Source organism: Scyliorhinus torazame, chromosome 5 (genome assembly GCF_047496885.1).
Source record: "Scyliorhinus torazame isolate Kashiwa2021f chromosome 5, sScyTor2.1, whole genome shotgun sequence".
NCBI lineage: Eukaryota > Metazoa > Chordata > Chondrichthyes > Carcharhiniformes > Scyliorhinidae > Scyliorhinus > Scyliorhinus torazame.
Window position 1 is genome coordinate 202,082,906 of NC_092711.1, and position 26,036 is coordinate 202,108,941.

The 26,036-nt window shown below is 53.1% G+C and overlaps 1 protein-coding gene across 1 annotated transcript in view; it reads left to right on the forward strand.

The window, feature by feature from the left end:
* The first annotated feature begins 4,318 nt into the window (after positions 1–4,318).
* Positions 4,319–26,036, forward strand: part of LOC140422734 (interferon-inducible GTPase 5-like) — a 30,770-nt gene continuing 9,052 nt past the window's right edge. Inside the window, exon 1 of the mRNA XM_072507686.1 lies at positions 4,319–4,449. The gene's annotated coding sequence lies outside the window, so the exon portion shown is untranslated. The remainder of the gene's footprint in view (positions 4,450–26,036) is intronic.

Here is a 26,036-nt window from a genome sequence, read left to right on the forward strand (position 1 = left end):
ACAGCTGTGATATCCTCTGTGACCAGTAATGCAACTCCTCCACCGCTTTTACCTCCCTCTCTATCCCGCCTGAAGCATTGATATCCTGGGATTTTTAGTTGCCAATCATGCCCTTCCCTCAACCAAGACTCAGTAATAGCAATAACATCATACTCCCAGGTACTAATCCAACCCTAAAGTTCATCTGCCTTACCTACTACACTTCTTGCATTAAAACAAATGCACCTCGGACCACCAGTCCCTTTGCGTTCATCATCTGCTCCTTGCCTACTCTTCCCCTTAGTCACGCTGACTTCATGATCTAGTTCCTTACAGGCTTTAGTTACTACCTCCTTGCTGTCCACTAACCTCCTCATTTGGTTCCCACCCCCCTGCCACATTAGTTTAAACTCTCCCCAACATTGTTAGCAAAAGCACAAGAGAGTTCTACGACTTTCCTCACCTTTGTGCTGCCACGCTCCTAGAGTTAGACTTCCAATGTAACCTCCAGAGCTTAACTTTTAAATTCGGCAGCCCTATACCCCCCTCACTGTCTGCAGCCTCGCGACCCTCAAAGTCGATCCGCCTTCCCTGTTTGCGAACCTCACCCCGGATTGCAAACCTGTCACCACCAGGAGCAGACGGTATAGTGACCAGGACTGACCTTCATTAGGTCGGAAGTCCAGCAGTTACTGAAGGAAGGTATTATTGAGGCTAGCAACAGTCTCTGGAGAGTTCAAGTAGTGGTTGTAAAGACCGGGGAGAAGCATAGGGTGGTCATCGATTATAGTCAGACCATCAACAGGTATACGCAGCCTCTCCCCCGCATATCTGATCTGGTCAATCAGATTACACAATACAAGGTCTTTTCCACGGTGGATCTAAAATCCGCCTACCACCAGCTCCCCATCCGCCCTAGCGACCGCAAATACACTGCATTCGAAGCAGATGGGCAGCTCTACCACTTCCTAAGGGTTCCCTTCGGTGTCACAAATGGAGTCTCGGTCTTCCAACTGGAGACGGACCGAATGGTTGGCTGGTACGGTTTGCGGGCCATGTTTCCGTACCTCGATAACGTCACCATCTGCGGCCACGACCAGTAGGACCATGACACCAACCTCCGAAAATTCCCCCATACCGCAAAAATCCTTAATCTAACCTACAACAAGGACAAATGCGTGTTCAGCACCGACCATCTAGCCATCCTCGGCTACGTAGTGCATGATGGAGTCATAGGCCCAGATGCCGAACGCATGCGCCCCCTCATGGAGTTACCCCTCCCCCACGGCTCCAAGGCCCTGAAAAGCTGCCTGGGATTCTTTTCGTATTATGCCTAGTGGGTCCCCAACTTTGCGGGCAAGGCCCGCCCACTAATTCAATCCTCAGTCTTCTCCCTGTCGGCAGAGGCCCGCCAGGCCTTCAGCCGCATCAAAGCAGACATCGCAAAGGCCACGATGCACGCAATCGACGAATCCCTCCCCTTCCAAGTCAAGGGTGACGTGTCCGACGTAGCCCTGGCAGCCACCCTCAACCAAGCAGGCAGACCTGTGGCCTTCTTCTCATGTACCCTCCATGCTTCTGAAATCCGCCATTCCTCAGTTGAAAAGGAGGCCCAGGCCATAGTAGAAACTGTGCGGCACTGGAGGCATTACCTGGCCGGCAGGAGATTCACTTTCCTCACTGACCAACGGCCAGTTGCTTTCATGTTCGATAATGCACAGCAGGGCAAGATAAAGAACGATAAGATCTTACGGTGGAGGATCGAGCTCTCCACCTACAACTATGAGATCTTGTCTCATTCCGGGAAGCTAAACGAGCCTCCTGATGCCCTATCCCGCGGCACATGTGCCAACGCACAAGTGGACTGCCTCCGGGCCCTCCACGAGGACCTCTGCCACCCGGGGGTCACTCGATTCTTCCATTTCATTAAGATCCAAAACCTGCCCTACTCCATCGAGGAGGTCAGGACCGCCACCAGGAATTGCCAAATCTGTGCGGAGAGCAAGCCTCACTTCTACAGGTCAGAGAAAGCGCACCTGATAAAGGCTTCTCGTCCCTTTGACCATCTCAGTATGAACTTCAAAGGGCCCCTCCCCTCCACCGACCGCAAGACGTACTTCCTGAACATGATTGACGAGTACTCCCGGTTCCCATTCGCCATTCCCTGCCCAGACATGACCGTCATAAAAGCCCTCCACAGTATCTTCACGCTGTTTGGTTTCCCCGCCTACATACACAGCGATAGGGGGTCCTCCTTCATGAGCAACGAACTGCGTCAATTCCTGCTCAGAAAGGGAATTGCCTCGAGCAGGACAACCAGCTTTAGCCCCCGGGGAAACGGGCAGGTGGAGAGGGAGAACGGAACGGTCTGGAAGACTGTCCTAATGACCCTACGGTCCAGGAATCTCCCAGTCTTCCGCTGGCAGGAGGTCCTCCCGGATGCTCTCCACTCCATCCGATCACTGCTGTGTACCACGACCAACCAAACCCCTCACGAACGTCTGATGCATCGTTCTCGACTTGGAAGGGGAGTGTCTCGTCGACCGCGTGCATCGCGGCCTTGGCGATGCTGGTCTTGAGACGGTTGAAGGCCTGGTGAGCCTCAGCAGTCAGTGGGAAAGCGGCGGAGTGGATGAGTGAGCGGGCCTTGTCCGCATAGTTAGGGACCCACTGGGCGTAGTACGAAAAGAACGCCAGGCATCGTTTGAGGTCCTTGGGGCAGTGGGGGAGGGGGAGTTCCATGATGGGGCGCGTGCGATCAGGGTCGGGCCCTAGAACTCCGTTCTGAACCACATAGCCGAGGATGGCTAATCGGTTTGTGCTGAACACACACTTCTCCTTGTTGTAGGTTAGGTTGAGGAGTTTGGAAAGGTTAGTATCGTGGTTCTGCTGGTCGTGGCTGCAGATGGTGACGTTATCCAGGTGCAGGAAAGTGTCCCGCAGTCCGTACCGGTCAACCATTCGGTCCATCTCCCGTTGGAAGACCGAGACCCTGTTAGTGATGCCGAAGGGAACCCTATGGAAATGGTAAAGGCGGCCGTCCGCTTCAAACGCTGTGTATGGGCGGTCCGCCTTGCGAATGGGGAGCTGGTGGTAGGCAGATTTCAGGTCCACTGTCGAGAAGACCCAGGACTGTGCAATCTGATTGACCATATCAGATATGCGTGGGAGTGGGTACGCGTCGAGCTGTGTGTACCGATTGATGGTCTGACTGTAGTCAACGACCATCCTGTTTTTCTCCCCCGTTTTCACCACTACCACTTGGGCTCTCCAGGGGCTGTTGCTGGCCTCGATGATACCTTCCCGCAGCAGCCGCTGGACCTCAGACCTGATGAAGGTCCTGTCCTGGGCGCTGTACTGTCTGCACCTGGTGGCGACGGGTTTGCAATCCGGGGTGATATTTGCAAATAGAGAAGGCAGGTCGACCTTAAGGGTCGTGGGACCGCATACAGTAAGGGGTGGTAGGGGCCCGCCAAATTTCAGGGTTAGGCTCTGGAGGTTGCACTGGAAGTCTAGGCCAGATAGCAAGGCAGCGCAGAGGCTGGGGAGGACGTAGAGCCGGATGCCGCTGAACTCTACGCCCTGGATGGTGAGAGTGGCGATGCAGTATCCCCGGATCACCACGGAGTGGGATCCGAAGGCCAGGGAGATTCTTTGGTTAATGGGGTGTACCGCGAGGGAGCAGTGCCTTACCGTATCAGAGTGGATGAAGCTCTCAGTGCTCCCAGATTCCAGAAGGCAGGATATCTCATGCCCGTCGACCTTCACCTTTGTCGACGTAGCCGCGAGGTTGTGCGGTCGGGACTCAGTTCGGAGAGCACACACATTTATACTCCGCCTACTGGGCGGAGCCAGCAGGCAGGGATCTATCCCCATACCTGTAGTACAGGGGCCTTACCGTAATACACTCATATGAAGTGCAGTATATACAATATAATACAACAGTAGTGATTACCACAAACTTATAACTAAATTATTAAATAAAGATTATTATTTTAAAAAGATGCTATTTTCTCAATTTTCTGTTTTGCTCTGATTCATTGAATTTCAATTGTATGTTGCTAACCTCTCTAGTAAGATGATAACCATCGTAAATGTAAGTAAATGTGACATTTATGAGCAATTAATTCAGCTGTAAAGAAGAGGGTGTGCTGTGGAATTGTTTGTCTCATTGAAGTGTGCCGTGTCACTGAAACATTTGGGAGCTAATGAGAATTTGTTTTTCTCAAACCTCACGTCCAGAGGGAGTGCTTCCTACTTCCTGTTCTGCTCTTCTACAGCACACTCCTTTCACATGTCAAGCCGACCTTTGACATTTCTGCAATTTCACTTCTGAGTTTCGTTTTATTGGAAATCACTTGCAGCTAACAAACGCTTACAAAAACACCCTAATTGTTGGAGTTTGCATTTCAAATATATTCAGAATCTGAAGAGAAATAGGGATCGCAAGCACTGAAGGAAGTCTACAACGTAAGTGCCTCCACATTCAAACACGCCTTGTTGCTGAGACCAGTTACAGCTCTCTGTGCATTGAGGGGTTTGGGGGGAGGGTAATAGCGGGGGGTGGGGGGGGGGGGGCGGTGGGGGGGGGGGGATTGGGAAGGTAATTGAGGTTTGGGTGAGGGTAATTCGGGGATGGTAATCAGGAGTTGGGAAGAGAGTGTAATTGTGGAGGGAGGTTAATTGGAGATTGAGAGGAAGGTTATTGGGGTTGAGAGGAGGATGGGGACAATAATTGGGGTTTGGGAGGAGGGCAATTAGAGGTTGGGTGAGGGTAATTGAGGACAGGGTAATCCAAGGTTGGGTCCTGTGGTGAACCTATGCTATTACAATTCACCACTGTACTGTGTTGTATTATGTTGATGCCATTGTGGGCTCTGCCTGTGGCTCCGCCCCCTCGGGGGTGGTATATACACCTGTAAGCCTGTAAGAGGCACTCAGTACATAGCAGTCGCAGGCAGGCACAGATCTAACGTATTAAAACCACTGTTCACTTCTACTAATCATCTTGTGTGAATTGATGGTCGTATCAATTTAATACACTAAGATATCGCAATGGAAGCTGCCCTCAAACCTGATCGACTGGAACTCGACCCACAGGCAGCTGAAGCCAAAGGAATCTTTTCACACTGGCTCCGCTGGTTTGAGGCCTACCTCGCTGCCTCCTCCTCGCCCGCCGTCACCGAGGTACAGAAGCTGAGTCTCCTCCACGCCCGGGTGAGCCACAGAATCTCCATACTAATTGAAGAAGCGACCACGTACGCAGACGCGGTCGCGATCCTGAAGAGACATTACGTGAGGCCAGTGAATGAAGTGTTTGCGCGGCATCTCCTCACCACTCGTCATCAACTCCCCGGGGAATTGCTGGAGGAATATCTACGCGACCTGAGTATACTCACTCGAAACTGCTATTACAAGGACGTCACGGCCTCGCAGCAAATGGAACTTTCCATCCGGGACACCTAGGTGGCTGGAGTCCGGTCTAACTATGTCAGACAACGCCTGCACATGCGCATGCAACTTCGGGCCATCCACAATGACCTCTGTCACCAGGGGGTCACCCAGCTTCTCCACCATCAAGGCTCGCAACTTGCCCTACTCCACCGAGGAGGTTAGGGCCATGACCAGGGACTGCCAAGTCTGCACGGAGTGCAAGCTGCACTTCTATTGGCCAGACAAGGCCCACTTGGTGAAGGCATCCTGCCCCTTTGAGCACATCAGCGTCGACTTCAAAGGGCCCCTCCCCTCCACTGACCGCAACGTGTATTTTCTTAACGTCGTTGACGAGTATCCCCGTTTCCCCTTTGCCATCCGCTGCCCCGATATGACCGTGGCCACTGTCATTAAGGCCCTGCACAGCATCTTCACCCTGTTCGGTTTCCCCACTTACGTCCACAGTGACCGGGCCTCCTCGTTTATGAGTGATGAGCTGCGTCAGTACCTGCTCGGTAAGGGCATTGCCTCGAGCAGGACTACCAGCTACAACCCCCAGGGAAACGGACAGGTGGAGAGGGAGAACGCGATGGTATGGAAGGCCACCTTTCTGGCCCTACGGTCTAGAAGTCTCCCAGTTTCCCGCTGGCAGGAGGTCCTCCGTGACGCACTCCACTCCATTAGGTCGCTCCTCTGCACAGCCATGAACGAGACCCCTCATGACCGCCTATTTGCCTTCCCCAGGAAATCCACCTCCGGGGTCTCGCTTCCGGCCTGGCTGACAACACCGGGGCCCCCTCCTCCGGAAGCACATGAGGAGCCATTAGTCCGACCCCCTGGTCCAGAGGATCCAGCTCCTACATGCCCACCCTCAGTATGCCAACGTGGCGCACCACGACTGCCGACAAGCTACAGTCTCCCTCCGGGATCTGCACCCCGTCGGTTCCCCTGCGACCATCACCTACCCCCCACCTACACTGAACACCGCCCCCGCCCCAACATGGCCTACATCCCCTTCTTCCCATCGCCGACCTAGAGTGATGAAGCTCCAGGCGACACGTTCCCGGAGTCAACGAGCCCAACACCCGTACCCGCAGCGACGAGCTCAACACCCGTGCCCGCAGCGAAGCCGGAGCTGAGACAATCACGGAGAATGATCAAGGCGCCGGACAGACTGAATCTGTGAGCCCACTTGATCCCCGCTGGACTTCAATTTTGTAACAGGGGGTGAATGCGGTGAACGTATGCTATTACAATTCACCACTGTACTGTGTTGTATTATGTTGATGCCCTTGTCGGCACCACCTGTGGCTCCGCCCCCTCAGGGGTGGTATATAAACCTGGACACCTGTAGGCGGCACTCAGTACAGAGCAGTCGCAGGCAGGCACAGATCTAACATATTGAAACTACTGTTCACTTCTACTGATCGTCTCATGTGATTTGATGGTCGCGTCAGGGACAATTAGGTGTGCCGGGATATCCCGTGGTGCAGTGACTCCAGATGCTTACAACAGTTACGCAGAAGTTAGAAAGGATTTTAATTCTTCTAACTTGTTCGGAGTAACTATTGGTAGCCCTGGCTGAACTATCCAAATTTTGCGATTTGAATGCAAAGAGCCTTACCTGTAAAGCTTCGAGAGGGACGCCCCAGCAAATCTTTGGGGTATCTCACAAATCCAATTATTTTTTCATAAATTTAGAATACCCAAGTTTTTTTTTCCAATTAAGGGGCATTTTAGCCTGGCCAATCCACCTAACCTGCACATCTTTGGGTTGTGGGGGTGAAACCCACGCAGACATGGGGAGAATGTGCAAACTCCACATGGACAGTGACCCAGGGCCGGGATTTGAACCCGGGTCCTCAGTGCCGCAGTCCCAGTGCTAACCACTGCGCCACATGCCGCCCTCACAAATCCAATCTGTGGAGCTCAGAAGTTATGGCTTTTTATTTTCTCCAGTTTTGCTCCCAAATCTCTTCATTTTTTTATTATTTCAAGGGGGAGGGTGAACAGCCAGAGGTCATAGTACAGATAGATACTAACGACATAGGCAGGAAGAGCGACGAGGTCCTGCAGAAGGAGTTCAGGGAGTTAGGCAGTAAGCTAAAAAGCAGGACTTTTAGGGTTGTAATCTCTATTACTCTGTGTGCCACGTGCCAGTGAGGCTAGAAATAGGATGATAGTGCAGCTAAACATGAGGCTAAACTAGTGGTGTAGGAGGGAGGGTTTCAGATTTCTGTACCACTGGGCTATTTTCCGGCGCAGGTGGGACCTGTACAAGAAGAACAGGTTGCATCTAAACTTGAGTGACACCAATATCCTGACTGGGAGGTTTGCTAGTGTCACATGGGAGGATTTAAACTAGTATGGCAGGTGGGTGGGAACCAGAGCATTAGCCTAGAAGGTGTCATAACTGAAAGGGAAATAGAGAACAAAAATAATAGAACATCACCCTCAGGCAGAGCAAAAAAGGTGATAAGTGTGAGAAGGGAGGTGATCAATGCAGGACTGAGGTATTGTTGCTTAACGCAGTATACAGAACAAGGTAAATGAGCTTATTGCACACATTGAAATTGGCCCGTCCGATGTTGTGGGCATTACAGGAGATAGCGAAAGCATGTAAAAAGGCAATATCACAATAATCATGGGGAACTTCAATATGCAGGTGGTCTGGGAAAATCAGGTTGGTAGTGGATCCCAAGAAAAGGAATTTGTGGGTTTTTGGTGCAGCTTGTGGTAAAGCCCACTGGGGAACAGGCAATTCTAGATTTGGTGATGTGTAATGAGACAGACTTGATTAGGGACCTAAAGGTGAAGGAACCCTTAGGGAGCAGTGACCACTCCCTGCAGTTTGAGAGGGAGAAGCTGCAATCTGATGTAACAGTATTACAATTAAATAAGGGTAACTACAAAGACATGAGGGAGGAGCTTGCCAGAGTTGATTGGAAAAGGAGCCAAGCAGGGAAGACAGTGGAACAGCAATGGCAGGAGTATTTGGGGGTTATTAGGGAGGCACAACAGAAATTCATCCCAAGGAGGAGGAAACAAGCTAAGGGGAGGACAAGGCATCCATGTTTGCCGAGGGAAGTCAAGGACAGCAGAAAAGCAAAAGAAAAAGCATACAAAGTGGCGAGATTTAGTGAGAAGCCAGAGGATTGGGAAGCCTTTAAAAGTGAGCAGAGAAGAACTAAAAAAGCAATAAGGGGAGAGAAGATGAAATATATTTTTTTCTTCTTTTTTTTTTGAATTTAGAGTATCCAATTATTTTGTCTTCCAATTAAGGGGCAATTAAGCGTGGCCAATCCACCTAACCTGCACATCTTTGGGTTATGGGGGTGAAACCCACGCAGACATGGGGAGAATGTGCAAACTCCACACGGACAGTAACCCAGGACCGGGATTCGAATCCGTGTCCTTAGTGCCGCAGCCCCAGTGCTAACCACTGTGAGACATACTACCAGCCAGAGCTCCAGGAGAATCAGGGGGCAGAGGTGAGTGCAGTGGCCATCACTAAGGAGAAGGTTCTGGGGAAACTGAAAGGTCTGAAGGTGGATAAATCACCTGGACCGGATGAACTACACCCCAGGTTCCTAAAAGAGACAGCTGAGGAAATTGTGGCGGCATTGGTGGTGATCTTTCAGGAATCACTGGAGGCAGGAAGGGTCCCAGAGGACTGGAAAGTGGCTAATGTAACACCACTGTTTAAGAAGGGAGGGAGGCAGAAGACAGGTAATTATAGGCTGGTTCGCCTGACTTTGGTCATTGGTAAGATTTTGGAGTCCGTTATTCAATGAAAATGAAAATCACTTAAGTAGGCTTCAAATGAAGTTACTGTAAAAATCCCCTAGTCGCCACATTCTAGTGCCTGTTCGGGGAGGCTGGTATGGGGATTGAACCCACGCTGCTGGCCTGCCTTGGTCTGCTTTCAAAGCCAGCTATTTAGCCCTGTGCAAAACCAGCCCTTGGTTTAGCACAGCCCCCTCATATTAAAGATGAGATTGTGGAGTACTCGGACGTGCATAATAAAATAGGACTGAGTCATCACGGCTTTGTCAAAGGGAGCTCATGTCTGACAAATCTGTTAGAGTTCTTTGAGGAGGTAACAAGGAAGGTAGACAAAGGAGAACCAGTGGACGTGATTTATTTAGATTTCCAGAAGGCTTTTGACAAGGTGCCGCATCGGAGATTGTTAAATAAGTTAAGAGTCCATGGTATGAAGGGTAAGATCCTGGCATTGATAGAGCATTGGCTGACTGGCAGAAGGCAGAGAGTGGGATAAAGGGGTCCTTTACAGGACGGCAGCCAATGACTAATGTAACACCACTGTTTAAGAGGGGAGGGAGGCAGAAGACCGGGAATTATAGGCCGGTTGGTGTGCCTCAGGGGTCTGTGCTGGGACCACAACTTTTTACAATATACATTAATGATCTGGAAGAAGGAACTGAAGGCACTGTTGCTACGTTTGCAGATTATACAAAGATCTGTAGAGGGCACCATGTGCTGATTGCATAGACTGGTTAGGACAGGCATAGGTCTTTAGTTTAATCTAACATCGTGTTAACCCACAGTGAAAGTATGTTCAACAGTTTCTAGCTTAATAAAACAGTGTTGCACTATTTTAAGTGTTGGAACATAGAACATAGAACATTACAGTGCAGTACAGGCCCTTCGGCCCTTGATGTTCCGCCGACCTGTGAAACCACTCTAAAGCCCATCTACACTATTCCCTTATCGTCCATATGTCTATCTAATGACCATTGGAATGCCCTTAGGGTTGGCAAGTCCACTACTGTTGCAGGCAGGGCATTCCATGCCCTTACTACTCTCTGAGTAAAGAACCTACCTTTGACATCTGTCCTATATCTATCGCCCCTCAATTTAAAGCTATGTCCCCTCGTACTAGACATCACCATCCAAGGGAAAAGGCTCTCACTGTCCACCCTATCTAATCCTCTGATCATTTTGTATGCCTCAATTAAGTCACCTCTTAACCTTCTTCTCTCTAACGAAAACAGCATAAAGTCCCTCAGCCTTCCCTCATAAGAGCTTCCCTCCATACCAGGCAACATTCTGGTAAATCTCCTCTGCACCCTTTCCAATGCTTCCACATCCTTCCTATAATGGGGCGACCAGAATTACACGCAATACTCCAAATGCGGCCGCACCAGAGTTTTGTACAGCTGCAACATGACCTCATGGCTCCGAAACTCAATCCCGCTACCAATAAAAGCTAACACACCGTACGCCTTCTTAACAACCCTCTCAACCTGGGTGGCAACTTTCAGGGATCTATGTACATGGACACCGAGATCTCTCTGCTCAACCACACTACCAAGAATCTTACCATTAGCCCAGTACTCTGTCTTCCTGTTATTCCTTCCAAAATGAATCACCTCACATTTTTCTGCATTAAACTCCATTTGCCATCTCTCAGCCCAGCGCTGCAGCTTATATATGTCCCTCTGTAACTTGTAACATCATTCCGCACGGTCCACAACTCCACCGACTTTCGTGTCATCTGCAAATTTACTCACCCATCCTTCAACGCCCTCCTCCAGGTCATTTATAAAAATGACAAACAGCAGTGGCCCCAAAACAGATCCTTGTGGTACACCACTAGTAACTGGACTCCAGTCTGAACATTTCCCATCAACCTCCACCCTTTGTCTTCTTCGAGCTAGCCAATTTCTGATCCAAACTGCTAAATCACCCTGAATCCCATGCCTTCGTATTTTCTGCAGTAGCCCACCGTGGGGAACATTATCAAACACTTTACTGAAATCCATATACACCACAGCAACTGCTTTACCCACATCCACCTGTTTGGTCACCTTCTCAAAGAACTCAATAAGGTTTGTGAGGCATGACCTACCCTTCACAAAACCGTGTTGACTATCTCTAATCAAATTATTCCTTTCCTGATGATTATACATCCTATCTCTTACAACCCTTTCCAAGACTTTGCCCGCAACAGAAGTAAGGCTCACTGGTCTATAGTTACCGGGGTTGTCCCTACTCCCCTTCTTGAACAAGGGGACAACATTTGCTATCCTCCAGTCTCCTGGCACTATTCCTGTTGACAAAGATGACTTAAAGATCAAAGCCAAAGTCTCATCAATCTCCTCCCTAGCTTCCCAGAGAATCCTAGGATAAATCCCATCTAGCCCAGGGGACTTATCTATTTTCACATTTTCCAGAATTGCTAACACCTCCTCCTTATGAACCTCAACCTTTTCTAGTCTAGTAGCCTGAATCTCAGTATTCTCTTCGACAACATTGTCTTTTTCCTGTGTGAATACTGATGAAAAATATTCATTTATTTTCTCTCCTATCTCCTCGGACTCCACGCACAACTTCCCACTACTGTCCTTGACTGGCCCTACTCTTACCCTAGTCATTCTTTTATTCCTGATATATCTATAGACAGCTTTAGGGTTATCATTGATCCTAGCTGCCAAAGACTTCTCATGTCCCCTCCTGGCTCTTCTTAGCTCTCTCTTTAGGTCCTTCCTAGCTAACTTGTAACACTTGAGCGTCCTAACTGAACCTTCATGTCTCATCTTTACATAAGCCTCCTTCTTCCTCTTGACAAGTGTTTCGACTGCTTTAGTAAACCACGGTTCCCTTGCTCGACCACTTCCTCCCTGCCTGACAGGTACATACTTATCAAGGACATGCAGTAGCTGTTCCTTGAACAAGCTCCACATTTCCATTGTGCCCATCCCCTAGAGTTTTCCTCTCCATCCGATGCATCCTAATTCTTGCCTCGTCGCCATTGTCATGGTTGACAAGAGAGGTTGAATGTCTTGTTAAGAGGAAAAAGGAGACTTCTGTCAGGCTGAGGAAACAAGGTTCAGACAGGGCATTGGAGGGATACAAGATAGCCAGGAGGGAACTGAAGAAAGGGATTAGGAGAGCTAAGAGAGGGCATGAACAATCTTGGCGGGTAGGATCAAGGAAAACCCCAAGGCCTTTTACACATATGTGAGAAATATGAGAATGACGCGAGCGAGGGTAGCTCCGATCAAGGACAGTAGCGGGAGATTGTGTATTGAGTCTGAAGAGATAGGAGAGGTCTTGAACGAGTACTTTTCTTCTGTATTTACAAATGACAGGGGCAATATTGTTGGAGAGGACAGTGTGAAACAGATTGGTAAGCTCGAGGAAATACTTGTTAGGAAGGAAGATGTGTTGGGCATTTTGAAAAACTTGAGGATAGACAAGTCCCCCGGGCCTGACGGGATATATCCAAGGATTCTATGGGAAGCAAGAGATGAAATTGCAGAGCCGTTGGCAATGATCTTTTCGTCCTCACTGTCAACAGGAGTGGTGCCAGGGGATTAGAGAGTGGTGAATGTCGTGCCCCTGTTCAAAAAAGGGACTCGGGATAACCCTGGGAATTACAGGCCAGTTAGTCTTACTTCGGTGGTAGGCAAAGTAATGGAAAGGGTACTGAAGGATAGTATTTCTGAGCATCTGGAAAGACACTGCTTGATTAGGGATAGTCAGCACGGATTTGTGAGGGGTAGGTCTTGCCTTACAAGTCTTATTGAATTCTCTGAGGAGGTGACCAAGCATGTGGATGAAGGTAAAGCAGTGGATGTAGTGTACATGGATTTTAGTAAGGCATTTGATAAGGTTCCCCATTGTAGGCTTCTGCCGAAAGTGAGGAGGCATGGGATAGTGGGATAACGAACTGGCTAACCGATAGAAGTCAGAGAGTGGTGGTGGATGGCAAATATTCAGCCTGGATCCCAGTTACCGCAGGGATCAGTTCTGGGTCCTCTGCTGTTTGTGGTTTTCATTAATGACTTGGATGAGGGAGTTGAAGGGTGGGTCAGTAAATTTGCAGACGATACGAAGATTGGTGGAGTTGTGGATAGTAAGGAGGTCTGTTGCCGGCTGCAAAGAGACATAGATAGGATGCAGAGCTGGGCTGAGAAGTGGCAGATGGAGTTTAACCCTGAAAAGTGTGAGGTTGTCCATTTTGGAAGGACAAATATGAATGCGGAAAACAGGGTTAACTGTAGAGTTCTTGGCAATGTGGAGGAGCAGAGAGATCTTGGGGTCTATGTTCATACATCTTTGAAAGTTGCCACTCAAGTGGATAGAGCTGTGAAGAAGGCCTATGGTGTGCTCGCGTTCATTAACAGAGGGATTGAATTTAAGAGCCGTGAGGTGATGATGCACTGTCTGTGCGGAGTCTGCACATCCTCCCCGTGTCTGCGTGGGTTTCCACCGGGTGCTCCGGTTTCCTCCCACAGTCCAAAGATGTGCAGGTTAGGTGGATTGTCCATGATAAATTGCCCTTAGTGTCCAAAACTGCCCTTGGTGTTGGGTGGAGATGTTGAGTTTGGGTAGGGTGCTCTTTCTAAGAGCCGGTGCAGACTCAAAGGGCAGAATGGCCTCCTTCTGCACTGTAAATTCAATGATAATCTATGATTAATCTAGGACAAAGGTTCGGCACAACATCGTGGGCCGAAGGGCCTGTTCTGTGCTGTATTTTCTCTGTTCTATGTTCTATGTTGTATCGCATCATTATTGCCTGTTCCCCAGCTATAACTCTTGCCCTGTGGTATATACCTATCCCTTTCCATCACTAAAGTAAACGTAATCGAATTGTGGTCACTATCACCAAAGTGCTCACCTCCCTCTAAATCTAACACCTGTCCTGGTTCATTACCCAGGGCCAAATCCAATATGGCCTCGCCTCTCATTGGCCTATCTACATACCGTGTCAGGAAACCCTCCTGCACACAGTGGACAAAAACGGACCCATCTAAAGTACTCGAACTATAGCGTTTCCAGTCAATATTTGGAAAGTCCCCCATAACAACTACCCTGTTGCTTTCGCCCCTATCCAGAATCATCTTTGCAATCCTTTCCTCTACACCGCTGGAACTTTTCGGAGGCCTATAGAAAACCCCTAACAGGTTGACCTCTCCTTTCCTGTTTCTAACCTCAGCCCATCCTACTTCAGTAGACGAGTCCTCATCAAACGTCCTTTCTGGCACCGTAATCCTGTCCTTGACTAACAATGCCACCCCTCCCCCTCTTTTGCCACCTTCCCTGAGCTTACTGAAATATCTAAACCCCGGCACCTGCAACAACCATTCCTGTCCCTGCTCTATCCATGTCTCCAAAATGGCCACAACATTGAAGTCCCAGGTACCAACCCATGCCGCAAGTTCACCCACTTTATTCCGGATGCTCCTGGCATTGAAGAAGACACACTTTAAACCACCTTCCTGCCTACCGGTGCACTCCTGCAACTTTGAAACCTTACTCATGACCTCACTACTCTCAACCTCCTGTATACTGGAGCTACAATTCAGGTTCCCAACCACCTGCTGAATTAGTTTAAACCCTCCCGAAGAGCATTAGCAAATTTCCCCCCAGGATATTGGTACCACTCTGGTCCAGGTGTAGACCATCCCGTTTGTAGCGGTCCCACTGACCCCAGAATGAGCCCCAATTATCCAGAAATCTGAAACCCTCCCTCCTGCACCATCCCTGTGTAGGTCACCACCACCAAGTGTTGGTGGCTTGTATGTGTTCCACGGTTCCAGAGCACCCAACACATCAGGTGAGTTGGGGCTTGGGAGGGCAGGGGGGGGGGGGGGGGGCTGAGCACCCCATTATAGGTGAGTTGAGACTTTGGGTGGTGTCCAGGCACTGCACCGGGGGTGTGAGAGATTGGGATGCCATTTAGAAATGTTGTTCCGATCTCCTGCTGTACTGAGGAGTTCTGGCGAGCAGAGATCCTGAGTTCAGGAATCGGGACTAAGTGCGGCCTCTGCAGGGCGTTCCCCGCCGAGGCCCCGGGAGAGGTGCCAGAGACTGGAGAACCTTGAGTGTGGTCCCACTATTTAAAATAGGCAGGGATAAGCCAGGGAACTACGGCCAGTGAGTCTCACGTCAATGGTGGGGAAACTATTGGAGTCAATTTTGAAGGAGAGAATCTATCTACACTTGGAGATTGGCAATTGATCAGGAATAGTCAGCCTGGTTTTGTCAGAGGGAGGTCATGCCTCATAACGTTGAATGATTTTTTTGAACACGTGACTAAGTGTGTAGATGAGGGTAGTGCAGTTGACACGGATTTCATCAAAGCATTTGACAAGGTCCCACATGAGAGACTTATACAGAACACAAATGCACATGGGATGCAGGAGAGCTTGATAAGATGGATTCAAAGCTGGTTGAGCTGTAGGAGACTGAGGGTGATGACAGATGGCTGCTATGGTGACTGGAAGCGAGTGACCAGTGGCATACCACAGGGATCTGTGCTGGGTCCCATATTATTTGTCATTTATATAAATGACTTAGATGACTATATGGGGCATAGGATCAGTAGGTTTGCGGATGATACAAAGGTAGGCCAGGTGGTTAACAGTGAGGCTGATAGTCTTGGGTTAGAGGAAGATATATGTGGGATGGGCCGAAAAGTGGCAGATGGAATTTAATCCTGAAAAGTGTGAGGTGTGACACTTTGGAAGGAGCAATTTGACAAGGAAATATTCAATGAAAGGCACCACACTGGGAAGTCCTGAGGAACAAAGAGACTTTGGCATGTTTGTAAACAGGGGCGTCATTCTCCGACCCCCCAGGGGGTCGGAGAATGGCCGTTGGCCGCCGTGAATCCCGCCCCCGCCGGTTGCCGAAGTCTCCGAAGGGAGAAAAGTCGGCGGGGCGTTAATGGCGCCGCTGCCGTCGGAGAATGGCACGGGTCTGCGCAAGGCAGCCGATTTTCGGCCTGCCGATATTCTCCCTTCCGGATGGGCCGAAGTCCCGTCGACGTGATGACCGTTCACGTCGACGTAAATTAAACCTCCTTTTCATCGGCGTGACCCGGTGCTCCAGGTTCACGCCGACCAGCGTGGAGGTGAGTGACGGCCTGGGGGGTTGGCTGCTGGGCAGGCGATGGCGTGGCAGCTGTCTGAATGTGTGGGGGAGAGGTGTGTCTCGGGTTGTGTGTGTGTGTGTGCGGCGGGGGGGTGGTTAGAGTGGGCTGGGCTCCGGGGGAGTGCCGGGAGGGGGGTCCGTGCCGGGGAGGGGGATGGGGGGGTCTGTGCCGGGGAGGGGGATGGGGGGTCCGTGTCGGGGAGGGGGATGGGGGGGGTCCGTGCCGGGGAGGAGGTTGGGGTCCGTGCCGGGGTGGAGGTTGGGGGGGGGGTCCGTGCCGGGGTGGAGGTTGGGGGGGGGTCCGTGCCGGGGAGGGGGATGGGGGGGTCTGTGCCGGGGAGGAGGTTGGGGTCCGTGCCGGGGTGGAGGTTGGGGGGGGTCCGTGCCGGGGTGGAGGTTGGGGGGGGGTCCGTGCCGGGGAGGGGGATGGGGGGGGGGCCTGTGCCGGGGAGGAGGTTGGGGTCCGTGCCGGGGTGGAGGTTGGGGGGGGTCCGTGCCGGGGTGGAGGTTGGGGGGCGGGTCTGTGCCGGGAGGGGGATGGGGGTTCCGTGCCGGGGAGGGGGATTGGGGGTCCGTGCCAGGGAGGGGGATGGGGGGGTCCGTGCCGGGGAGGGGGATGGGGGGGTCCGTGCTGGGAGAGGGATGGGGGGTCCGTGCCGGGGAGGGGGATGGGGGCTCCGTGCCGGGGAGGGGGATGCAAGGGCAAGTGAGTTGGTCCACCTGGCCAGGTGCCAGCCTCCAACAGTTGGACCCATGCGGGCCATGCCACCTGGCTGGGGGGAGGAGGGGATATGGGCAATGATGACATGTCGTCGTTCCCCTCCCCCCCACCAGGCCGTCATGTTTTCCGATCATCCAGCGATGTTGGCCGCCGTGGCGGCAGCCGCTAATGTCTATGTTGCCCTGGATGAGGAGGAGGAGGAGGAGGAGGAGCGTGCCAGAGAGGCGGCGCAGGCTGCCGCAGAGGGACAGGCGGCAGCCGCCCAGGCTGGAGGGACACCTGACCGACAGGACGAGGAGGGGGAGGAGGACGTCGCGGCCCCACGGCAACGGAGGCACCCGAGGGCGCCCCTTGTGTACCGGCCCCGGCAGTCATACCAGGACCTCACGGACTGGGAATGCAGGAGGAGACTCCGGATGAGGCGGGAAACCGTGGCACACATCTGCCACCTGCTGGCACACCTGTCACCGCGTGGCACTGGCGGGGGACACCCTCTCCCCACGTCCGTCAAGGTTATGGTGGCCCTGAACCTTTATGCAACGGGGTCATTCCAGGCACCGAGTGGGGACCTGTCCGGCATATCGCAGACATCGGTGCATCCGGGCAGTGACAGATGTCCTATATGCCATGGCGCACCGCGACATCCGCTTCCCCGTGGACCGGGCCAGCCAAGATGCCCGGGCCGTGGGCTTCTCTGCCGTGGCCGGGTTCCCCATGGTCAAGGGCGCGATCGATGGGATGCACGTCGCCGTGCGGCCACCTGCAGATAACAGGGCCGTGTTCACCAATAGGAAGGGGACCTAGTCGATGAACATACAGGTGGTCTGCGACCACCGCATGATGATCCTGCACGTCTGCGCCCGTTACCCAGGCAGTGTACACGACTCATACGTGTTGTCGCGGTCATCCATCCCCGGCATGTACGAAGGACGCCATCCCCGGCTGAGGGGCTGGTTGCTGGGCGACAGGGGCTACCCATTGCGATGGTGGCTGATGATGCCTATACGGAGGCCACGCAATGAGGCGGAGAACCGCTACAATGATGCCCATGTAGCGACAAGGGGAGTGATAGAGAGGTGCTTTGGCGTGCTGAAGATGCGTTTCAGGTGCCTGGACCTCTCTGGGGGCGCCCTCCAGTATCGGTCAGATAGGGTCGGCCGCATCATTGTGGTGTGCTGCGTCCTGCACAACATAGCCCAGCAGAGGGGCGATGTGCCGCAGGCAGAGGAGGGCGGAGTGGAGGAGCAGCAGGAAGAGGCGCAGTCCTCCCCAGATGAGGGGTATGGGGGCAATGGTCAGGGCAGACGGGGTAGACACAGGCGGGTGGCTGTCCATCGTTACCGGCTGGCCCAGCGGGCACGGGACAGACTGATAGCCGCCCGCTTCACTGACTAGATGGGCGTGGGAATCGGGTAGTATGGCCAAAGACCGCACACCATGGCAACAGCCGACCACCCACACCCCCCACCCATCCACCCACCCAGCACCCTCACCCCCCTCCCCAACCCCACCCACCCCAACCGCATGCACACCACCCCCCCCCATTGCCGATCCACCTGCGGCACAACGGGCCGGGCTCACACAGTTGCGGGTGGACGCGTGTCTATTGCAGGCCATGGAGGATGATGACAACCCGCCCTGCGGTGAGCTCCTGGCTCCACATCGTTGGACTATGTCTGACCCATGGCCACAGTACCACCATCCACCCGGACCATCGCTGCATGCGGCTGTGACACTGCAGCGCACGGTCCCGTCCTCTGCCCGGGGGATGTTGATGGCGGCCCAGGGGGAAGGGGGCAGACTCACCTGGGGCTGAGGTAAGACCACCCCTCACACACACACTTGCGCTCAATGTACATGACACCCCCCGCACGCATTGGACAGAGCACAAAGGCAGCTTCTGTAGGTGTAACATTGACTTTAATAACCAAACGAGTTCATGCACGTGCCCTAGCCCCTAAAACTCATCTGTGCCCTGCACCCGTGCCAACTTACTCAGTGTCTAATTGTTTGGCCTTACGGGCCCTTTGACTACGTCTACGTGGTTCCCCAGACGGTACAGCAGAACTGGAGGTGGACTCCTGTGATTCCTGCCCTCTGACACTGGATCCCTTTGGCAGCCGTTTCCTGGGGCGTCCTGGCCTAGATGGGCCAGGCTGCGGCCCGGGCGACTGGGATGGCGAGCTGCCAGTCTGTCCTGCCCGTTGCCCACCCGATGCACCTGGGACCGAAGGGGGGGAGTCCGCGGTGTCGCGGTGTACCGGGACCTCCCCTACAGGGGGAGCCGGGACGGACCACACCACCTCCTCCTCCCTCAGGGTGCCCGATGGCCCCCAGGCCTTTACATGGGTGGGGGATGCGAACGGACTGGCCATCCGACGCCCCCCCCGACATCTGGCGCTGCCAGTCCTGGAGGCCCGTGCTGGTATCGACAGGGGTCTGCAGGTTTGCAGCCATGGAGCCCAGGGGGTTGGCAAACCCTGTCTGTGACAGTGCGACGCCGGCTCGCACATGGCCACTGGCGCCGATGCCCTCAGCGATGGCCTGCAGAGACTGGGCCATGGCCTGCTGAGACTGGGCCATGGCCTGCAGAGACTGGGCTATGGCTTTGAGCGCCTCTGCCAACTGGCGCTGGCACTGGCTCATGGCCTCCTGTGAGAGGGCAGCCATGTCCTCGGCCACAGACGCCGCCTGCACGGAAAGCCCCAGGCCTCGCAAACCGTTCCCCATGTCTGACACCGTCGCACCCATTGCCTCCACCGTGGACGCCACCCGTGCGGTGTCGGCCTGGGTGGCACGTATGACCGGCACCACTCCCAGCTCCTGGACGCGGGTGGACTCCTCCACCTGCGACTGCAGCCGCCGCAAGCCGGCCGTCACCCTCTTCGCTCGTCTCCGGGTCGGTGGTTGCATCGGATCTATGTGTGGGTGTGGTAACTCCAGGAACCCGGGATCCATCTGGGTGGCAGATGTTCGCTTGGGCTGGGCTGCCCTCCGACCGCCCGGCCCCTCTGCTGCTCCTACCTCCACCTGCTGTACCGGGACGGCTGTGTTGTGAGCACCAGTGAGTGTACCAGATGCCTCATCACTAAAGTGCCCAACCGAGGTGAGTGTTTCTGCGATGGTGGAGGGTGTTGGTGACAACAGTGGCGTTGTGTCGTGCTCTTCGTCCCACTCTGAGTCCATGGCACTTTGGGGTGGGGGTTCGTCACCACCCATCCACTCTGAGTCACTGTCCGGTATTTCGTCTTCATGGGTAGTGCTGTCCCGGGTCGGGGTGTCCTGGGCAGTGCTGTCCCGGGTAGTGGTGTCCCGGGTAGTGGTGTCCTGGGTAGTGGTGTCCTGGGTAGTGGTGTCCTGGGTAGTGGTGTCCTGGGTCGTGGTGTCCTGGGTAGCGGTGTCCTGGCTTGGATGTGACGGGGGCCTGTGGCTGCCCCCCTCGTCGTTGGGTGGTCACTCCCGCACGTGACGGGGGTGTTGTCTCCCTGTTGCTCCAGGTCTCTCCGTCTCCCGTGGTGTGCGAGGGGCATCCTGCGGGCGTCGCATGCTGGAGGGTCCATGTCTCTCCGTCTCCCGTGGCCTCCGAGGGGCATCCTGCGGGCGGTCTGCATCTGCGGGGATGGGTGCCTGGACGTTTGGTCCTGCGTTACACAATGAAGCATGCATGGTTAGACATCAGGCAGTGATCAGGTGATATGGGGGAGGGGGATATAGGGGAGGGGGTATATGGGGACGGGCTGTCGGTGGCTCACTTGCTAGTACGCCCCCGACCTCTGCATCAGCAACCTCCCGGTCGTCAGGTCCGCCAGCCAGTTCCAGGGCCCTTTCCTCGTGTTCGGTCAGTGGCCTCTCATCAGCGGGGCCTCCTCCAGTCCTCACATGCTCCCTATTGTTGTGTGCGCACTTATCCTGTGGGGGGGGGTGGGGTGGCAGGGGTAAAAGGCAACACTGTTAGGCAGGTATATGAATGCACGCCATCGGTTGCGCGTGCTTTTCAGAGGTTAAGGTTAGGGCTGGATTCACTTGGGGTTATGGGGGATATGGGGGAGGGGGGATATGGGGGTTATGGGGGAGGGGGGATATGGGGGAGGGGGGATATGGGGGAGGGGGGATATGGGGGATATGGGGGAGTGGGGATATGGGGGAGGGGGGATATGGGGAGGGGGATATGGTAGAGGGGGGATATGGGGGAGGGGGGATATGGGGGATATGGGGGAGGGGGATATGGGGGATATGGGGGAGGGGGGATATGGGGGAGGGGGGATATGGGGGATATGGGAAGAGGGGGATATGGGGAGGGGGGATATGGGGAGGGGGGATATGGGGGAGTGGGGTATATGGGGGAGGGGGGATATGGGGGAGGGGGGATATGGGGGAGGCTCACCCTGCCTGCTCTGACGAGGTCGTTCACCTTCTTGTGGCACTGGGTGCCTGTCCGTGGTGTCAGGGCCGCAGCGGTGACGGCCTCTGCCACTTCCCTCCACAGACGCCGGCTGTGGCGTGGGGCAACTCTGCGGCCGTGCCCGGGATACAGGGCGTCCCTCCTCTGCTCCACCGCGTCCAGGAGCGCCTCCACATCCCATGCCTCGAACCTCGGGGCTGAGCGGCGGCCAGCCATCCAGTCGGGTGTTCCGGTCGGGTGTTCCGGTCGGGTGGGGGGGAGCAGCGCGGCCTTATGAGCCGTCACGCCTTGCGGCGCGTATGACGCTGCACAGCGTGAACCACTGCGCAAGCGCGGATCCCGTTACGTCGCTGCTAGCCCATTTTGGGCCGGAGACTTTCGACCCATTTTTCCGACGTGACGCAAGTCGGATTTGCGCCGTTTTTTGCGCCGATCGGCGGACTTTCCGCCGATAACGGAGAATTTCGCCCTAGATCTCTGAAGGCAGAAGGGCAGGTTAATATGGTGGTGAAAAAGCCATTTATTACAAAAGCAAGGAAGTAATGTTGGCGTTGTCATAGAACATTGGTGAGGCCACAGCTGGAGTACTGTGTGCAATTCTGGTCGCCACATTATAGGAAGGATATGAGTGCATTGAAGCGAGTGCAGTCGCATTCACCAGAATGTTGCCTGGGATGGAACATTTTAATAATAATAATCTTTATTATTGTCACAAGTTGGCTTATATTAACACTGCAATGAAGTTACTGTGAAAATCCCTCATCACCACACTCCGGCACCTGTTCGGGTACACGGAAGGAGAATTTAGAATGTCCAATTCACCTAACAGCACATCTTTCGGGACTTGTGGGAGGAAACCGGAGCACCTGGAAGAAACCGTCACAGACATGGGGAGAATGTGCAGACTCCACACAGACAGTGACCCAAGCCGGGAATCGAACCTGGGACCCTGGCGCTGTAAGCACCAGTGCTAACCACTTTCCAGCATAGTATTAATAATCTTTATTGTCACAAGTAAGCTTACATTGCAAAAAGGTTACTGTGAAAAGCCCCTAGTTGCCACATTCCGGCACCTGTTCGGTACATGGAGGGAGAATTCATAATGTCCATATTACCGAACAGCATGTCGTTCGAGACTAGTGGGAGGAAACCGGAGCACCCGGAGGGAACCCACGCAGGCACGGGGAGAACGTGCAGACTCCGCAGACAGTGGCCCAGCCGGGAATTGAACCTGGTACCTGTCGCTGTGAAGCCACAGTGCTAGCCACTGTGCTACCATGCTAAGATATGAAGAGAGGTTTAGATAGGCTTGGGTTGTTTTTGCTGGAGCAGAGAGGACTGAAGGGCAACCTGATTGAGGTGTACAAGATTATGAGGGGCATGGACAGGGAGGAAAGGGAACAGCTGTTTCCCTTCGTTGAAGGGTCGGCTATGTGGGGACACATGTTCAAGTTGAGGGGCGGGAGGTTCAGGGGGGATTTGACAAAAAACTTTTTTACCCAGAGGGTGATGATGGTCTGGAAACTGTCTGGGACGGTGGTAGAGGTGGGTTGGCTCACATCCTTTAAAAGATACCTGGATGAGTACTTGGCACGTCTTAACATTCGAGGCTATGAGCCAAGTGCTGGCAAATGGGATTAGGATTGGCAGATCAGGTGCCTTTCATGCGGCGGTGCAGACTCGATGGGCCGAAGGGCCTTTTCTGCATTGTATTTTTCTCTGATTGCAAAAAAAGTCCTGTTAGATAGTGTGGTGTTTCTCAGTGCTGCGAGCGCCGGGAAACACTCGGCTGAACCTGCTCAACACGGGACTCTATCCCAATTCAGTTAGATCACGCCCAGTATGTGCTGTTGCTACAGTGTATTGATGATGGAGCAATTGGGTGTTACAGCGGGTGCGTAAATTGCGAATCAAGTGGTATGAATTAACCTGGATGGTGTCGTGAGTGTTGTTGGAGCTGCACTCATCCTGGCAAGTGGGGAATATTCCATCACACTCCTGAATAATGCCTTGTAGATGGCTTTCAGAGTCAGCATGTGAGCTACTCACTTCATGATTCCCAGACTCTGACCTGCACTTGTAGCCACAGTATTAATATGGTAGTCCAGTTCAGTTTCTGGACAATGGTAACCCCCAGAATATAATGTTGGGATTTCAGTGATGGTGATGCCATTGAATGTCAAGGGAGGTGGTTAGATTCTCTCTTGTCATATATCATCAATCATTTTCATCGAGCCGGGAATAAACCAGGTGCATGAGGACTGTAGAAGGGCATGCCAGGAACACCAGACTTAGCTGAAAATGAGGTGTCAGCATAATGAAGCTACAACAAAGGATTATTCATGTGCCAAACAGCATAGCAGCATGTGATAGACAAAGCTAAGTGATCCCATAATCAATAGATCGGGTCTCAGCGCTGGAATCCTGCCACATCCAGTGAAACGTAGAGGATGATTAAACAATTCACTGGAATTCAAACCCAATAAACAGCTGCAATTAAATGTCTAATAATAACCATGAAACCAATCTCGTTTGCTGTATAAACCCAACTGGTTCATTAATGCCCTTTGTGGGAAACATCGGGCTGGATTCTCCAGTTTTGGGACTATGTTCCCACACCATCAGTGGCCGCGCCGTGCTCTGTGGCAGCCTTGGACTAAGTCTGCAGCTGCCACGCGAGTATCACGGACGGTGGGACCATGTTAGAACCACGCCGTCGGGAATTTGGCCGGTTGGGGACGGAGAATCACGAGGCAGTGGATACTCGGCACGGCGTACTCCACGGCGTACACCACAGGGGGCAGAGAATTGCAATATGCCGGTCCCGATTTTGTGCGCAAAAATGGATTCTCCCCCGTCGTCGAACGCGATTTCCACGTCGGGGTGCGGAGAATCCAACCCATGGTAAAGCCAAAGATGCAGATACATGGAAATTTGGTTGACTCTTAAATGCCTTTGAAATGCACTGGAATGCATGGCCTGGGCGGCTGGTAGAGGCAGGTTGCCTCACATGATGTCTGATGCCACCTGCTGGTAGGAGGTCGCACTGCTGAGTGAACAAAGAACAAAGAACAATACAGCACAGGAACAGACCCTTCGGCCCGCCAAGCCTGTATAGGTCATGATACCACTCTTGGCCAAAATCCTCAGCACTTCCTTGTGCTGTATGCCTCAATACCCATCCTATCCATGCATTTGTCAAGATGCCTTTTGAATGCCATTAATGTATCTGCTTCCACAACTTCCCCTGGCAACGCGTTCCAGGCACTCACCACCCTCTGCGTAAAATACCTGCCTCGCACATCTCCTCTAAACTTTGCCCCATGGACCTTAAACCTATGTCCCCTGGTGACTGACCATTCCACCCTGGGAAAGAGTGCTTGCCCATCCACTCTATCCATGCCTGGACCGAGCTCATCGGTCATTAAGGCCGAATCCCAAAGTAAATGAGCCGCCAAGTAATTATCTGCTTCCATAAGTACTGCATGAAGGAGAAGGTGTTAATGTGGGCGAACAGAAATGCGAGGTGCAGTGGGATGGTGCAAGAGTTCGGATTTACCAGCCCTTGACGGGAGTTGGCAAAAAGATGAGCGGCGTTCGGGCGAGTGAAGGCGGCACTGTACAACAAGGGGGTGCGATTTGGTATGGTATACCCGGCGAAGCTGAGGGTGACGTATAACGCCAAAGACTTTTATTTCGAGGCAGTGGAGGCGGCTGAGGCGTTCGTGAGGGCAAAAGGCTTGGGACAGACGAGAGGAGCGGAGCTGGAAGACAGACTGTGGACTGTGATTGGGGAGCTAGAAAATGTATAAGTGCTATAACTTTCTTTGCATTGACGTGTATTGTCATTTACTTTACTTCACGTTGTTACAGAGTTCAAGTTATTGGTTGGGTTGATTGACATTCTTTTGCGACGGTTATATCTTATTTTAGTGAATTGTATAGGTTGGATTCTTGTTTTTTTTTTTCTGGGATTGGGTGGGAGGGGACGGTATACCTTGGCGGGGGGAGCCAGCCACGCTAGCTCACTAAAGTCGGCTAGTGAACGGAGGTGAGGTGAGAGGAGGGCTGCGGACATTGGAGCCTGGTTAGCAGGTTTTGATGGGCCTACGAGGCGAGTGAGAGGCGGGGGGGCGGGGGGGGGGGGGGGTGGGATTGATGCTGGGAGATGTTTGTTCGAGAGGAAATGTAGGGCCGTTTTTTGGGAGGGGGGGAGGTTAGTGGTGATGGTAAGTGTGTACGGTCCCAATTGGGACGATGTGGGATTTGCAAAGAAGGTGTTTGTGGCCATCCCCGACTTGGACACACACAAACTGATAGTGGGGGGGGGGGACTGGAACTTTGTGCAGGAGCCAAGGTTGGACAGGTCACGGCCGCGCTCGCTGGTCCCATGAGGGGGGGCAAAGGCGTTGGCTGGGCTAATGGTGGAAATGGGAGTGGTGGACCATTGGAGGTATCTGCACCCAAGGGACAGGAGTACTCGCTTTTCTCAGCGGTCCATAAGGTATACTCGCGGATCGACTTTTTCGTGGTGGGGAAGAATTTGCTGGCTGGGGTTAAGGGGTTGGAATACTCGGCAATTGCAGTATCAGATCA